At 48.3% G+C, this 13,302-nt stretch overlaps 2 pseudogenes; both read left to right on the top strand.

Moving 5' to 3' along the window:
• The first annotated feature begins 400 nt into the window (after window positions 1-400).
• LOC123158704 (F-box/kelch-repeat protein At5g42350-like) lies at window positions 401-2,890 on the top strand (annotated as a pseudogene).
• On the top strand, window positions 2,742-3,837 carry LOC123158693 (zinc finger protein 7-like; annotated as a pseudogene).
• Window positions 3,838-13,302: the final 9,465 nt, after the last annotated feature.

The following is a 13,302-nucleotide window of genomic DNA, read 5'->3' as shown; positions in this document are numbered from 1 at the left end:
ATTTAATATTGTTTCACTGGTGCTCTTATTTTTACATGTTCTTTTGTGGCGCGGTTTAGAAAAAAAATGCAAAAAAAAAACACGCTTCAGGCCTAATGAGCCGGCCCAGTCTGGCCGCAGCCCACGATGCTGGGTTCGATCTGCCATGTTGGCCAATTTAGTATTGGTCTACAAGTTTAAGGTTTATTTTGGATCTTTTCCTTATTTAATATGGTGACCACTAAGGAAGTTAATATATGAAGGCGAGCACGAGACTCACACTAGCTACAAACATGTTTCACCCGCAAAAAGGAAAAGCTACAAACATGTTCATCTCAAAGTTCCTCGGCGAGTTGGATTTGATCAAAAAAACCATAGGACATCATGCATTAAATGAACCACCCGCGCCGAGGGTCCGGTCATGGATTCCTCCTGGTCATGGATTCCTCCTGATGATGGTTTGTTCAAAATAAACGTGGATGGAGTTGTGTCTGGAGACAATTCCAGATGTACTTTTAGTGATGTTTGCCTCATTTAGTTCTGTTTTCCATTTAAAAAAAGTTTCATGATCCATTCTCTGTAACCTAACATTATCGATTCAGTGGGCAGAATTGATGATCCAACACGAAACTGAATTGTATCTGGGAACTGAACCAAATTGAATTTCTATGCAAAGTATTTGGTTGGTTGCCATTCGAGTATTCAACTACGTAGGCACGCGGTTGAGGCCCAGCTCGCGTGACAGCGGTTCGATCGTGCAGGCGACGGCATGAGCACCTGACACCCACCTGATCACCAGACTTGATCTGGTCGCAGCGATCCGAGTCGACAGACGTACGCACGCTGGACAAATCACAAGTGGATCAATACCTCGCTGTCGAGTTTTGGGTGTCAAACGATCCTGCCGGCCATCCTGCACGGAAGTAGTACTCCCACGCCTTAGTCGTGGTGACTAAGACGCGCGCGCTGACCCATACCATTCTTCGTACGCACTACGTTCATTCGTCGCGAAAAAAGTCCGTCCACTATAACGCCTTGTTATGCCCGATGAGATCAAGACTGGCCTCGCAGATCAAAACTAGTATTTTCTGCACACTTTATCCTCACGCATACGCATCGGTCGGTCATTCATCATAAAATTACTCTAAGCCAAACACGCTTAACTTTAAAATTCTTATTCTTTGTTGATATGAGTAGTTTATTATTTGTATTAAGCCAGACTCTCACATCCACGTCGTATTCGTACGTGTACGTAACCCCGGTCTGTATCTTTTACCAAGTCCACCACTGCCACCACCCCATGTGCATGTTACCAAGCCCTCTGTGAATCAATCATGAGGTAATAGCACGGCAGGTCCATGAACTTGTCTTGCATGTGATACTTTGGTACTTAAACTTGTAAAAGCTAACTATGTAGTCCTCGAACTTGTCTCAGATGTGCATGTTTAGTCCTGGGCCAATCAGGAGCAGCCAAGTGGAGCCAGCCGGACCGGTCCGGTCGTTGCTGGCCATTTTGCAGATACCCCCCTGACGTTTTGTCAAATAAACCGCTGGCCTCGCTCCTTGCCTGCACCCAGAGGGGCCGCGCGCGGCCACGACGCCCTGGCTGTACCTGTTCGGGGATCGAGGCGAACAGTGGCTGGGGTGCGTCCGCCGCCACGGCCGTGCACGCGCTCGACGCGCACCGGTGGCGCCGGGTCGGGGCGGCCCCGCTCAAAGGTAGGTTCTTGTTCTCCGTCGTGGGCGTCGGGGACGAGCTCTACGTTGTCGACGGCCGCTCCGAGGGGTCGAGCGCCGGCTTTGTCAAGACCAAGACGTAGAAGGTAGTCATTGTGTCCAGCCCCCTCATCGGCGCGACCGGCCCGGTCACGGCCGGTGCTGGGGGTGTTTGAGATGTCCGCCAGTCGCAGCTTTGTGCACGCCCGCGTCGAGAAGCATATCCGCCGCGCCAACACCGGCGGCAAGTTCCGGCTGGGAGGCACCTCCGTCGTGTACGAGGACCCGCATGGGCTCTCACTCCGGTGGCTCCGTCTCAGGGATGTACTGAACGAGGACACCGATTCCACTGGCCCAGCTCACGGTCACGGCAAGGTTGCCAAGCAAGAGAAACATCCAGCTCAGGCAAGGCAAGCTCTTATCGCTGTGGGTGGCCGAGGGCCATGGGACGAGCCCCTCGTGGCCGGCGAGATATACAATCCGATGACCGACAAATGGGTCGAGATCGCCTGGTTCCCCCCGACGTCGGCCTGGCATGCTCCGGCGACGTCTGCGGCGACACGTTCTACGTCTACTGCGAGTCCGACACGCTCGTCGCCTACCATCTCGACGCCGGCTCATGGTCCGTCGTCCAGACGTCCCGGCCGCCGCCACGGCTCCGAGACTACACGCCGGCGCTGGTCTGCTGCGCGTCCATGTTCATGCTCTGCGTCTCGTGGTGTGACCCGGCGAATAGAAGGGACAAGGTGGTGTGGAAGGTGTTCGAGATGAACCTCGGCTTGACACCGCTGCTCCAGTGGACCGAGGCGTCCGCGCACCCGGACGCACCCATGGATTCCAACAGTGTTCGCCACCGGCCAGGACAGGATCAACTTGTAGAGATGTTCAGAATCTTCGGCAAGATCCTTGACTTCGCGACGGCTTGCCGGGTCTCGGGCAGCGAGCAGAGCTGGAGCTGCATCGCCCGGGAGAACGCGGCCGCCATGGCCGACGCCATGTCCTGCCGGCTGAAATCCTTGGCCGTGCTGCTTCTCTGAAGATCGCCGATGTGTACTCTGTTTTTCTTTTCCACTTACACTGATGATTTGTTTGTTGCCATGAGCTGCTGATTGATGTGCAGCTCGGTAAAGCCATTCCATTCCATTGCATTGCATTGCCTGCTGTGATTGTTCATGCTGAGTTTGTTCAATATGATTTGAAGAGAGAGAGAGAGATTGTTCAGACTTCAGAGACGAAGAGCAGCAGCGTCCAAGAGGTGCGTGAGGATCAACTGTCCGACATCAGCAGCCAGGCGGCGCCTAACAACGAGGCATCCAACACCTCCTCCCGCCCCAAGCTCGCCCTCGACCAGTCGCTCACCGTCACCGCCGCCGACACCACAACCGCAAAATCGAGCACCACCGACAGGACCGGCGGTGGGTGTTCACGTGCAACTACTGCCAGGGGAAGTTCTTCAGCTCGCAGGCGCTGGGCGGGCACCAGAACGCGCACCGGCGGGAGCGCACGCTGGCCGGCGTGCGGTGCACCAGCTCGAGGCCTACCCCTACGGCTACGCCGATGTGGCCTCCCTCCAGCTCTATGGCTCGCTCGTGCTGTATCCCATCGGCATCAAGGCGCACGCGCCGGTGCACCCTGCGGCGGCGCAGGCGGAGCGGCAGCAAGGAAGCCGCCTCCCTTGCTGCGCCGGCGCGCGCGCGGGCGTTGCTGGGCCCGATGCCGTTCCTCATGGGTGGCGACGAGGAGGTCAGCTTCGGGTGCCCCGACAGCTTCAGGCCACCACCGGCGTGCTCCCTCTCCTCCACTCCGGCCACAACCTGGGGCTTGGGCAGCAGCAGCAAGCCGACGAGGAGCCTGACCTGACGCTTCAGATGATATCCTTTGACAGCCACGAGGTATACTGCGGGTTGAAATCAACAGAAGGCAGGGGGCTAAATGCAAAATGCACGGCGCTGACCGGCTCGGCCGAGCTGGCTCCACATGGCTGCATCTGATTCGTCCAGGACCAAATTTGCACCTTTAGAACAAGTTCGAGGACTAAATAGTTTGCTTTTGCAAGTTTTAGGACCAAAGTATCACATGCAAGACAAGTTCAAGGACCGCATATTACCTCATCAATCATCAATGGAAACATGCATGCACTGATGCACGCCGCGTGCATGCCCACATAGTACAATCGAGGACGGGCCACCACGGGCCTGCTGCTACCTTTGCCGTGCAATGATACACGCCTGCCTGTACGCACGAGACCATGCGTGGCTGCTCTCCGCCAATCTGTCTCTTGGCTTTTTTTTTAGGGTCTGTCTCTTGGCTTTTACCGAGAAGAAGAAGAAGTAAGCACTACCCGCCAGCGATCGAGTCCGTTTTATCTTATCAACCCCGCCCGATCTTAACAAGGAGCCAAAGCTCACCAACCGCACCCCACTCGCTCCCTCGCTCGCTTATCGATGCATGCATTGATCCATGGATCGCCCATGCATGAGATACGTACAGCTGATACGTGCCATCTATTCCGCACTCCATATCTGGTACGTGGCCTAGCCTTCCTGTCGTCGTCTGTGGCGTCGCATGTGGGTGCTGACCATGCGGCATGCGCTGCCAACCTAACCTACGGAGGCCGGGACGGGGAGGGTGACCACCACGTGAGCCGGGCCAACCCACGCCACGATACGTGCATGCTAGCTGCCAACGGGGTAGCTGACATGGTAATGGCACACTGTGTCTGTGCTGTGTGTGTCCGGTGCCAGTCCAGCCCCATGCCCTGCAACCCCGGAGGACAAGGGGCAGGAGTAGTATATGAATTTCTGTTCTCTGGTCGACAAATTTACAGCAACTCCTAGTTCATGTAATATAATTTGGTGCAGTATCACAAGTTGGTACTCGACAAGTTATTTCTCGAGCGAATATCTTATCGACGGATTAAACTATACAGATAGGCTAGATTCCGAAGACTTTCTCTAGGGGAGAACCCGAAGACTGACAGTGTGGATATGTTGTTATGAGGAATGATCAGCGCGGGGAGGAAGAAGATGATCGCAAGAGCGGCTAGATTGGAGAAGAAAGAGGCGGGAACGACGTGCATCATTGGTGACGGTAGAAAGCGGTGAATGCGCGTGTCGCGCGAGGAATAAGAAGAAGTGAAAAGAAAGGGCGCACGTTTGCTTAGACCACCCTTTTGTTGTTGTGTGAAGTCGTTTGCTTGGACTTGGACTACGATGGGGCGTGCCGATGTTTTTTTTAACAGTATATCACTGGTGAGTCCAGTGACACTTAACTAGACAATTTGATGCACAAATCGACAACATCACTAGTGGCACTGAAGTGGACGGGCTTGATGGAGTTTAAACCAACAAAAATCATGACTAGTGGGGAAGGTCCGTGACAACTTGATGGAGTTACATCACCAAAATCATAACTCGTGGGAAAACTTGAAGACAGGCCAGTCCCATCGATCATAGCAACCCATGAACGGAGTTATCATGTGTGTCCCCATTGCCCAGGCCATCCATTCAATCCATTTACGTGGAAGCTCGAGGGCCAAGCACGTCAGCTTACTCGTCACTAGTAGAAAAAAGGTCATTTATCCCGGTTCGTAAGGCTTATTTGTCCCGGTTGGGAAACCGAAACTAAAAGGTCGGTACTAAAGCCCTATACCTTTAGTCCCGATTCTTACATCAACCGGGACAGATGGGCCTCCACGTGGCCACCAACCGGCACCAAAAGGCATACATGCGTCAGCAGCTGGCAGGAGCTGAGGTTTTTTTTGAAATGGTGGGTTTAGGGGGTTTTGTAGGGTTAATTTAGGTGTTTCATATATTGTGTTAGCTAGCTAATTAATAGAGAGAAGTGTCCTCTCTTATCTCCGTGCTTGGTCGATGCTACGTACTATATGTATAGAGATGACTCGACACGCTAGCTAGTAATCAAATGAAGGAAACCATTAAGTATAGAAGATCGTCATGAACAACTTGCTCGCATATCTATCCGACGCTACTGGCTACATATATACAATATAAGATCTCTTGCTATATAATCCCCTAATTATATATGAACTCAGGTTCCATATGGTATTCTCTGTCTTTATTGATCACATGGTCAAGAAAGAATGCCGTCAATTCCTCTTGAATTGCTCGCATGCGGTCTGGTGCTAGGAGTTTACCCCGCATATGAAACAACTAATTTGAAGAAGGGGGTCAATACATATATATGAATGAATGAAACTCAACACAAATGATGGAAATTAAAATAAAATTGTGAATATTATTGCTTACGCACTTCATATTGTTTTTTAGAGTAGCCCCGCTCACAGGTCGTGTGGCGGATGGACTTGCAAACGTAGTATCCACAGTAATTATTCCCGGCTTCCTGCCACAACCACTTTACAAGAAATAGAGGTCAATCAAACTGATAAGCAAGCATGCTAAATGATATTGATGAAATTAGCGCTTGAATCACTAGGAGATGCGCGGAACTAGCTAGCAGTACTTACTTTCGGGTGTGTAAATCGCAGCTTCCCCGGCAGTCCTGGAGCTTTTGCGGTGAATTTTTTCCAAACCCTGCCAGAAAAGAAAACAATTACTTGATATCAGGAAATGAACAAAGTTGCCGATATGGTGCGATAATGATCGATTTAACTTACTTCTCGAGCATTTCAGTCATGTCCGCATACTCTTGGGGATCTTTTCGTCTCGAGTCTAAGACGGTTACTAGTCCCTGCTCAAGCTTAATCTCTAGGAGAATATAGTGGAACTTGCGCACGCATGCATAACTCATCAATTACATTACTATAACCTCGACTAATAAGGGAAACCGAATATGCACAAGACAGTAACACTCACTTGAAGTTGTAAGGAAAGAGTGTTATATCTTTGTTTTGATTTATTACCAACGATCGTAGCAAGTTGGCCTCGGTATCTTTGGCATGAAATTTAACCGTAAATGCATCTATGAGATTTGTGTTAATTGACCCAATATCACCGATTTGTCTTTTCTTCAATTCGGCGATCTTCAATCTGCATAATATAATGAGGATAACTATATATACATGCAATGAAAGAGCTGAGCTATATATAGAGACTTAATGACAGAAGTAGTACTTACAGACAGTAGAAAGTGACCGTTAATTTATCGAGGGCCTTTTGATTGAAAAACTGGAAAAACTCATCAAATGGAACAGACAACAGATCAATTCCAACGAGGTCATGCTCCTCTTTAACTCTTAGCGTCAAAGTATCCTTCTCCCCAGACTCTCTGCAGGTTTTCATGTACCAATCATGGAATCTTCGCATCATTGTTGTTAGAGATCTTTCATCTTTGACGAGAGGCTTCCCGTAATGGTATTTGTGTTCGTCCAACTCCAGTGTATCATAATGTACATCGTCGGGCAGGTAATCTCCAAGTGGTATCGGGCAAAATCTCTGAATGATCAGCGACGATATCGCTAGACACCTTGAGCGGGGGGCACGATTGGTTCGCTTGTTCGCCGAGCTGGGCAATTTTTTTCCCAGCTCGTCGCTTTGCTAACCTTTGATCACTGATAGTACTTCCCGACCGCTCCGCTTCGATATATGACCTTTGAATAATGCGATCATAGTTGGATGGCGGCGGAGAAGGTGGTGGTCGCTTCAGGGCATCGATAGTGCGCTTCGCTTTCACCAGATCTATCTTCTCCTCCGAAGGTGGATGTTTCTTTGCTTTCACCGCTTCAAAGAAGTCCCTCACTTCGTCTTTCACGATCTTCGCGTTTTCCTCCACGGTCCTCTCGTATGGTAACTTCTCTAGAGGCTTGAGAGATGGACCGAATCTGCATTGCCTCCCGCCTCTGGCTGTACTGCTAGACGCCGGAGCAGACGGAGTGGTTGCGGCTGTCTTCTTTCCTTGCTTACGAGGAGGAGGAGAAGGACTACGACGCGCTGGAGCAGCCGGAGCGGCGGCGGGTCTCTTCCGCCCTTGCTGACGAGGCAGAGAAGGAGGAGGCTGGCTGCTCAGGCGCGCCGGCGCTGGCGGAGAAGGAGGCAGAGTGCCCTGATCACTCACCGGAGGAGGAGGCGGAGTGCCCTGATCACTCGCCGGAGGAGGAGGCGGAGTGCCCTGATCACTCGCCGGAGGAGGAGGCGGAGTGCCCTGACTCGCTGGAGGAGGAGGAGGAGGCGGAGGCGTCCAGTTCGGAAGGTCGATGAGCTCCTTCCGCCATAGGCATGGAGTCTTCAGAGCAGAACCCAGCCGAGTCTCCCCTTCACCGGTAGGGTGCTCAAGCTCGAGGTCCTCAAATCCCTCCGTTATTTCGTCCACCGTCACCCTACCATATCCTTCTGGAATCGGACGGCAGTGAAAAGTTGCGCCTGGTTCAGGAGGTCGAACAGAGCCGACAACCGCCTTGACTTTGAATTGCTGTCATTGCGTCATAAGGTGGCAATGTTGAGACTCCGTGATAGCATCCACGGGGTAGCTAGCAGGAGCCGTCAAGACAGGCTCCTGAAGCAGCTCGGTGGAAGCCACGCTGCTTCTCCGCTGAGATGGCGGGGTAGCTTCGGGGTTAGCTTCGGCAGGTCGCTTGCTGCGAACTGCTTCTCGTTCCTCTAGCGCTTGTACCCTTGCGTGCAGCTTCTGCAGTTGGGTCTGCTCCACTTTCTTCCTCCTCTCCTGGCATTTGTAACCGCCCGCGTCCGAAAACCCAGCCTTCCACGGAACAGAGCCTGGCGTGCCTCGTGTCCGTCCAGGGTGCTCAGGATTCCCGAGGGCCATTGTGAGCTCGTCGTTCTCTCTGTCGGGAACGAACGTCCCTTCCCGCGCTGCGGCGATATAGTCCTGAAGCTTCGTGACGGGTATTCGCAGTTGCTCATTCGTCCAAACGCACTTCCCTGTTACAGGGTCCAAGGTTCCGCCAACCCCGAAGAACCAAGTCCGTGAACGGTCTGGCCAGTTCAATGTGTCTGGTTCGACCCCTTTATCAAGCAGGTCATTCTTAGCCTTGGCCCACAACGGCCGGGCTTTGAGGTAGCCACCTGACCCCGTGCGATGGTGATGCTCCTTCTTCGCAGCATTTATCTTGTTTCTCGCTGACATCTTCTTACTCTTGTCCGATGTATTGTGGGCTGATACGTCTCCGTCGTATCTACTTTTCCAAACACTTTTGCCCTTGTTTTGGACTGTAACTTGCATGATTTGAATGGAACTGACCCGGACTGACGCTGTTTTCAGCAGAATTGCCATGGTGTTATTTATGTGCAGAAACAAAAGTTCTCGGAATGACCTGAAACTCCACGGAACTTATTTTTGGAAAATATTAAAAATACTGGAAGAAGAATCCACGTCAGGGGGCCTCCACCTGTCCACGAGGGTGGGGGTCGCGCCTGCCCCCCCTAGGCGCGCCCCCTGCCTCGTGGGCCCCCTGTTGCTCCACCGACCTCAACTCCAACTCCATATATTCATGTTCGGGGAGAAAAAAATCAGAGAGAAGGATTCATCGCGTTTTATGATACGGAGCCGCCGCCAAGCCCTAAAACCTCTCGGGAGGGCTGATCTGGAGTCCGTTCGGGGCTCCGGAGAGGGGAATCCGTCGCCATCGTCAACCATCCTCCATCACCAATTTCATGATGCTCACCGCCGTGCGTGAGTAATTCCATCGTAGGCTTGCTGGACGGTGATGGGTTGCATGAGATTTATCATGTAATCGAGTTAGTTTTGTTAGAGTTTGATCCCTAGTATCCACTATGTTCTGAGATTGATGTTGCTATGACTTTGCTATGCTTAATGCTTGTCACTAGGGCCCGAGTGCCATGATTTCAGATCTGAACCTATTATGTTTTCATGAATATATGTGAGTTCTTTATCCTATCTTGCAAGTCTATAGTCACCTACTATGTGTTATGATCCGGCAACCCCGAAGTGACAATAATCGGGACCACTCCCGGTGATGACCATAGTTTGAGGAGTTCATGTATTCACTATGTGTTAATGCTTTGGTCCGGTACTCTATTAAAAGGAGGCCTTAATATCCCTTAGTTTCCGTTAGGACCCCGCTGCCACGGGAGGGTAGGACAAAAGATGTCATGCAAGTTCTTTTCCATAAGCACGTATGACTATATTCGGAATACATGCCTACATTACATTGATGAATTGGAGCTAGTTTTGTGTCACCCTATGTTATGATTGTTACATGATGAACCGCATCCGGCATAATTCTCCATCACCGATCCAATGCCTACGAGATTTTCACATATTGTTCTTCGCTTATTTACTTTTCCGTTGCTACTGTTACAATCACTACAAAACCCAAAAATATTACTTTTGCTACCGTTACCGTTACTTCCATATTACTTTGCTACTAAATATTTTGCTGCAGATACTAAGTTATTCAGGTGTGGTTGAATTGACAACTCAACTGCTAATACTTGAGAATATTCTTTGGCTCCCCTTGTGTCGAATCAATAAATTTGGGTTGAATACTCTACCCTCGAAAATTGTTGCGATCCCCTATACTTGTGGGTTATCAAGACTATTTTCTGGCGCCGTTGCTAGGGAGCATAGCTCTATTCTTTGAGTCACTTGGGATTTATATCTGCTGGTCACTATGAAGAACATGAAAGACGCAAAAACAACAATTTATCCCTCAACTACGAGGGGAGGTAAGGAACTGCCATCTAGCTCTGCACTTGATTCACCTTCTGTTTTGAGTAAGCTTGCGACACCTAAACCTGCTTCTGCTATTAATTCGAATATGTCGCATGTTATTGATGATGCCACTTCTGCTATGCATGATACTTATGATGAAAATACTTCTATGCTTGATACTACTGTGCCACTTGGTGAATTTCTTGATGAACAACTTGCTAGGGCTAGAGAGAATGAAATTATTGAAACTGATAATATTGAAGATAGTGATGATGAGGACTCTCCCCCTAATAAATATGAATTGCATGTTGTTCCCGAGGGTTATGTTATGGATGAAGAAGCTGCTAGAGCTATTTTAGCTTGCAATGATAGATATGATCTAAAGAAGTTATTAGCTAAATGGAAGCAGCAATCTCTTAATGCTAGAATGAAACCTGACCCTGCTTTTGCTACTTCACCTATCTGTGTTACTGATAAGGATTATGAATTCTCTGTTGATCCTGATATAATTACTTTGGTTGACTCTGATCCTTTTTATGGCTATGAATCCGAAACTGTTGTGGCACATCTTACTAAATTAAATGATATAGCCACCTTGTTCACTAATGATGAGAAATCTCGCTACCTTTATATCCTTAAAATATTTCTGTTCTCATTAAAGGGTGATGCTAAGATATGGTTTAATTCTCTTGATCCTGGTTGTGTGCGTAGTCCCCAGGATATGATTTATTACTTCTCTGCTAAATATTTCCCTGCTCATAAGAAACAAGCTGCTTTAAGGGATATATACAACTTTGTGCAAACTGAAGAAGAGAGTCTCCCACAAGCTTGGGGGAGGCTTCTCCAATTACTTAATGCTTTGCCTGATCATCCCCTCAAGAAAAATGAAATACTTGATATCTTTTATAATGGACTAACCGATGCTTCCAGAGATTACCTGGATAGTTGTGCTGGTTCTGTTTTCAGGGAAAGAACACCGGATGAAGCTGAAATTCTATTGAATAATATGTTGACAAATGAAAATAATTGGACACCTCCTGAGCCAATTCCTGAGTCTATTCCTAAACCAACTCCGAAGAAGAGGGGTATTCTATTTCTCAGTCCTGAAGATATGCAAGAGGCAAAGAAATCTATGAAAGAAAAAGGTATTAAAGCTGAAGATGTTAAGAATTTACCTCCTATTGAAGAAATACATGGTCTAAATTTACCGGCTGTTGAAGAAACATACGATCTTAATCCATCACCTATTGAAGAAACTCATGGTCTTGATAACCCGACACAGGTAGTGAAGGTAAATTCTCTCTATAGATTTGATGAAGGTGATATTCCTCGTTATAAGTCTGCTAGACAATGCTTAGATGAGTTTGACAATTTTATTGTTAAACAAGAAAACTTCAATGCTTATATTGGTAGACAATTGAAATATAATTCCGATACGCTTGAACACTTGGGTGATTACATGTCTAGAGTTAAAGGTGAACTTAAACTCATTAGTAAACATGCTTCTATGGTTACCAGTCAAGTAGAACAAGTACTTAAAGCTCAAAATAATTTGCTCAATGAATTGAATAGTAAGAATAATGATTATGCTGTTAGAGTGGCTACTAGAACTGGTAAAATGACTCGGGAACCTTTGTATCCTGAAGGCCATCCTAAGAGAATTGAGCAAGATTCTCAGAGAAATAATATTGGTACAACTTGTTCTTCTAAAAAGAAGAAAAAGAAAAATGATAGGACTTTGCATGCTTCTAGTGAACCTATTGCTGAAACACCTGAGAATCCAAATGATATTTCTATCTCTGATGCTGAAACACAATCTGGTAATGAACATGAACCTAATGAAAATGTTAATGATAACGTTCATGATGATGCTCAACCTAGCAATGATAATGATGTAGAAATTGAACCTGCCGTTGATCTTGATAACCCACAATCAAAGAATCAACGTTATGATAAGAGAGACTTTGTTGCTAGGAAACACGGTAAAGTAAGAGAACCTTGGGTTCAGAAACCCATGCCTTTTCCTCCCAAACCATCCAAGAAAAAGGATGATGAGGATTTTCAGCGCTTTGCTGAAATGATTAGACCTATCTTTTTGCGTATGCGATTAACTAATATGCTCAAAATGAATCCTTATGCTAAGTATATGAAAGAAATTGTTACTAATAAAAGAAAGATACCGGAAGCTGAAATTTCCACCATGCTTCCTAATTATACTTTTAAAGGTGGAATACCCAAGAAACTTGGAGATTCAGGAGTACCCACTATACCATGCTCCATTAAATGAAACTATGTTAAAACTGCTTTATGTGATCTTGGAGCCGGTGTTAGTGTGTAACACCCCGCATGTAACTTGCCATATTTGTTACTCCGACTCTTGCCATTTCCGGCTGTGTTATGTTTTTCCCTCCGTTGTCGGGTTTTTGTCTTTCGTTTTGTATTTTGTTATGTCATGCATTTTCATATCATGTCATCATGTGCATTGCATTCGCATACGTGTTCGTCTCATGCATCCGAGCATTTTCCCCGTTGTCCGTTTTCCAATCCGGCGCTCCTATCTCCTCCGGTGCACCCTTCTTGTTTTCTTTCGTGTGCGTGTGTCAAACTTTCTCGGAATGGACCGAGGCTTGTCAAGTGGCCTTAATATACCACCCGGAGACTACCGGTCAAGTTTCGTTCCATTCGGAGGTCGTTTAGTACTCCAACGGTTAACCGGGCATCCGCAATGTCCATTTGAGTGTCCAGCAAAAACCCCCTCTAAAACCAGCCCAAAACCCACCAAACTCTCTTCCATGTTCTAGGTCGTTCGATCACAATCGTGTGGGCGAAAATCGCACCTCATTTGAAGCCTCCTAGCTCCCTCTACCTATAAATGTGTGGGCATCCCGATTTACAAACGCAGTCTAAACCCTAGCCTTCCCCCTCCTCGCGCCACCGGACGAAGCCGCCGCCGCCCGGACATGTCCACCGCACTCAGCCGCTGCCCCCGAGCCAGTC

This window comes from Triticum aestivum, chromosome 1D (assembly GCF_018294505.1).
Source record: "Triticum aestivum cultivar Chinese Spring chromosome 1D, IWGSC CS RefSeq v2.1, whole genome shotgun sequence".
NCBI lineage: Eukaryota > Viridiplantae > Streptophyta > Magnoliopsida > Poales > Poaceae > Triticum > Triticum aestivum.
This window is presented reverse-complemented; position numbering and strand designations above follow the sequence as displayed.